Below are 4906 nucleotides of genomic sequence, written 5' to 3' on the forward strand. Positions count from 1 at the left end.
TTCTTCATGTGCTTGTTAGCCATCTGAATGTCGTCTTCGGTGAAGATTTCTTGACTGCTTTTATCCTGGGTATTGATTGTGGATCTAGTAAAATGAAATTGCTGGCAATTCTTCATATAGTCCAATTTCTTAACTTATTTTCTCTACATAGAGTTGGGGGTTTTTGTTTTCTTTCTTTCTTTTTTTTAGTGACACTATTTTATTTTATATTTTATTGTAGTTGTTGTGTGCCATGGAGTCAGATCTGACTGGCACAGGAGGAAACTGCCTATCCTTCTCCGGTGGACCATTTGGTGGGCTCGAATCACATACCTTCAGGATTGCAGTGCAGCTCCTTGGCATTAGGCCACCAGAGCTCCTCTTTTTTTTTTTTTTTTTTTTACAGGCACTCATTTTCTTAAAATCAGGCAAAGAAGGAGGGTGTCTATTTTAAAATGTGAGGGTGTATCTAATTGCCATGGGGCCTGAAGCTGAGTGAAGAGCATGTCCTGCTTGTAGACCCTGACAGTTAATGGGAAGACAGGAAGACACAAGTGCTTTGACTTGGCAGCTGACCTTAAAATCAGTTATGGTAATTCTGACTCAGTGTCCCTATACACAGAGTAGAACTTCCCCATAGTTACAAAGTTACCCCATAGTTATCAGGGGTATAAGTCCCTGTGGGAGTGGATTGCCACATCTTTCTCTAACAGAGTGACTGATAGGTTTAAACTACTAACTTTCTGGTTAGCTGCTGAGCACTTGACTGTTGTACCATACTCTCAGTGACTGCTATCACAGGGGCACAGCGTGCTAGGAAAAAGACAAAGATTCTAATCAGAAAGACCTGTAAAATTGCATCAAAGAAAAGGCATTTGAGGTGCCTTTTCTGGAAGGTTGAGGAACAATTCAAGAGGTAAAGCAAAAGGATAAAGAGTAAAGCAGGATAAAAACATAGAATGAGCAAAATAAGCAGACACATTAAAAACCCACGAAATGTCCAATAGTTATCAGTACCAATGACATTAGAGAAACAAACAAATAAACAAAACCCCACATCCATTGCCATGTAGTCAGTTCTGATTCCCTATGTACCTCTAAGAACAATAGAACAAAACATTGCTTGATCCTGTGCCATCCTCACCCATGTCTGTGCTTGAACCCATTTGCTTAAGTTATTGTATCATCCATCTCATTGAGATACTTCCCTCTTCCACTGATCTTCAACTTTTCCAACCATAATGCCCTATCCCAGACACTGGCCTCTCCTGATAACATGTTTGAAGTATGAGAAATGAAGTCTCACTATCCTTGTTTGTAAAAGGGAACACTATTTACTTCTTCCAAGATATGTTTGTTCTTCTGGTAGCTCATGACATAGTCAATACTCATTGGCAATACTACCATTCTACAGCATCTGTTCTTTGATTTTCCTTATTCACTGACTTTGAATGTGATGAGATGCAAAAGAGATGATTAAAAAAAAATCATGTCTTGAATTTGGTACACTTCAGTTTCCAAAGTGATTGACATCCTTGCTTTTTGCACTTTAAAGAAGTCTCTAGATTTACCCAAAGTAACATCTGTTTTTTAACTCCATAAGCATTGATTGTAGATCTAAGTAGAATAAAATTCATGAACTCTTCAATCTTTTCCTCATTTGTCATTTTTTTCTGTGTACTGTCAAGTTGGAACCGATTCATACCTGACCCTCCAGCTGGTTTTCAGAGGCAGTTAATCGCACGGGAGGAGATTGCCCGTCCTTCTGCGAGGCAGCTGGTGGCCTTGAACCGTGTGACTTCCGGATTGCAGCACAGCCTCTTGCCACTAGATCACCATATCAAGATGTTCTTCACTGATCCTATAGAAGAGAATAAGGCTCATCAACAACCTGTGTTATGCAGAAGAGACAATTTTACTTGCTAAAAGTGAGGAGGACTTGAAATGCTTACTATAGAGGATCAAAGACTACAGCATTCAGTATGGGCTATATCAAGAAAACAAAAATCCTCACCACTGGGACAATAGGCAATTTTATGATAGACAAAGATTGAAGATTGAAATTGTCAATGGTTTCATCTTACTTGGACCCACAATCAACACCTTTGGTGACAGCATTCAAGAGATACATTGCATCATGAAAATCAAGGACTCCAAAGTGTTGAAAAGCAAAGATGCCAGTTTGAAGACTAAAGTGCACCGTATTCAGGCAGTGGTCTTTTCAATTATTTGCTGTGCATCTGAAAGTTGAACAATGAATACGGATAACATAGGAGAATCAATGGCTTTGAGTTTCAGTGTTGGAGAAGAGTGCTGAATATCCCATGGCCTGCCAAAAGGACAAAAAGTATGTCTTGGAGAAGGTGCAAACTGGGTGCTTCTTGGAGGCAAGGACAAGGAAACTTCATGTGACACACTTTGGACATGTTGTTAGGAGAGGCCAGTACTTGGAAAAGGACACCAGGCTTGGAAAGGTGGGGGGGGTCAGAGAACGAGTGGAAGACCCTCCATAAGATGAATTGACATGAGACTTGTACTGGTGGGCTCGTGTGTCGGAGATGATGAGGATGGCATAGGAAGGGCAAGGCTCAGATCCATCGTTCATGAGGTCACGTGATTCACAGTTTACTCAACAGCACTTAACAACAGCAACACCAACAACACAGGACAGAGGAGGACAGTGCCATAGAGTTTCCAAGGTTGTTATCTTTAAATGAAACAGATTAACTCACCTTTCTTGGAGAAGTGGCTGATGAGATAAAATTCATCTTTCCATTAGGCGCCAAGTGTGTAACAATTGTTAACCACTGTGCCACCAGGGTTTTCTGAAAAAATATTACATTTGAATACACTTGTTTACTGTATGATTGTCATGTTAGTCAATGACTGAAGTAGATAAGAAACTCTACCAAGGATTTCGTGTTGTCTTTTACAGGTCCATGTACAGGTGGTGGGTAGAGAGGACACCCTGAGAACGAGTTCCTGCACCGGGTGACAGTGACATCAATCTTACTGTACAGAGGAGTTGTACTTTGTGCACATCTGTACAATAGAACATGAAACAGAGCTTCCATCAGTCAGAATCCACTGACAAACAGTAGCAACAATAGGCTTTGAGGCCCCAGATCTCAAGGCCTTTCTTTTGGCCCCACTGTGTAGGCGGGAACCCTAACCCTCAACTTAGTAACTGAGTCACAGGGATCTCAAGTCTGTCACAGAATTTAAAAAAAAAATTCCTTTTATAATCATTCACTTCTACATATAATTAATGTAAATTGTTTCATTCATATGCATTTTGTTTTATATAATCTTATGATTTGATGCCATCATTTCTGTATGCTGTATCTACACAATTAATCACTGTTGATCTATTACTTTTTTCAGAATTATGGTGTTTATTAGGAAAGTCAGAAGGCTATAATCCAGATTGGCAGTAGGATATACTCACTAGGTCGGGACAGCTTTTGAAATGTGCACCCAGGCACCTCAGCTTCAGCCTTGCTTCTTTAGGTCAGTGTTAGAAAGTTCTTAATCCTGTCAATTATGGCGTCTCCCCCGGGTCCTCCAATAAGCTTGGGCAAAGGCTCCTTGCTCTGGTTCCGTGGGATAGCAGTCCCAAGGTCAGCTCTGTCAGTTTCTGGGACTCTGCTGTGCCTTCTTCTCTCCTGTAGGCCCTGTCTCAGTGGCATAAGAATCTTTAACCCCAAAGGACATGCACTCTGCATTCTCTGCTACTTTGCTGGTAATAAGATTCTCAATTTCTGCTGCTGAATCCACTCAATGTATTGGCAAGACCAGCCAAGCCCCTTGTGAACAGACCAACACACAGACCCTTTACATGTCCCCATTATCCATGTGGCTAGCTTGAGGAGCAGGGAGTCATGACCACCACCACCCCACCCCCACTTGTTCACTTGACCACACGAAGAGGCTAAGGCTAAGTGAAGGGACCGGTAGGTCTGGACTGCAGGGAGAAGTGTGGGCTCCTGAGCTTGCAGCTGATGCCCATTTGAACCTAGCCACAGATGGTTGAGGATGAGTTGACCAGAACCCAACCAGATGAAGGGAGGATGACCCAGACTGTGAACCAGTGCTAATTGCTGTAACCAGATGGCTTGCTCTCTACAGAACTTTGCTTGTGGATGCAGATGCTCAAAGTTGTCAAACTGGACAAAAGATTCTTCAGCAAAAGGATATGCTTGTCTCCTCCAAGATCTAGTTTGATAGGGATTGGCAAATCAGAAATTGGCTATCTAAATGGGAATATTAAAGCATGAGGCATGAAACAGCTGGCTTATATGCCTTGAGAAGTAGATGATTGTAAGGGGCAATTAATTCTTCAACTCGGTTAACGGCTAGAAAAGCAAGGGGTGGTCTGTGGTGTCCAGGGTTCTCAAGTAATTTTAATGAATGCATAGTGGGCTGGTTTGGCATAAACACTTTTTTGTGACCTCTTAATAAACATAAGTAAGGTAATGTTTCTGGCATTATTATTATTATTATTATTATTACTATCATAAAAGATGGAGCTCTGGTGACCTAGTGGCAAAAAGCTGCACTGCAATCCCGAAGGAAATGCGGCTTGAGGCCACCAGCTGCCTCGCAGGAGGATGGGCAATCTCCTCCCGTGCGATTAAGTGCCTCTGAAAACCAGCTGGAGGGTCAGCTATGGGTCAGTTCTAACTCTAAGGCACACAATAACATTATAAAAGATATACCAGGCCAGCAGGGGTGGGAGTGGAGGGCGGGGGTTCTGAGTATCCCAGCTGGAGGATGGACACTGAGGGCACTACAGCTGCATCGCCCCAGGGCAAAGCTCGCCTGTGCTGGACCTGCAGGCCGGGCCAACGTGGGGCGGTGCCGGAGGCGGGGCGGAGGCGCGGCCCTTCAGGGTCCCGCGGGCAGAGGCGGCCCGAGCGCTCGCGGC

The 4906-nt window shown here is 43.1% G+C and overlaps 1 pseudogene; it reads right to left on the reverse strand.

Annotated features, from left to right (window-relative positions):
* LOC102844429 overlaps nucleotides 1–4906 on the reverse strand; it is a 31110-nt pseudogene that overhangs the window by 23036 nt on the left and 3168 nt on the right.

The sequence above is a fragment of the Elephantulus edwardii genome, unplaced genomic scaffold, assembly GCF_000299155.1.
Source record: "Elephantulus edwardii isolate Elephantulus edwardi_28Jun2011 unplaced genomic scaffold, EleEdw1.0 scaffold00032, whole genome shotgun sequence".
In the NCBI taxonomy this organism is placed as follows: Eukaryota; Metazoa; Chordata; class Mammalia; order Macroscelidea; family Macroscelididae; genus Elephantulus; species Elephantulus edwardii.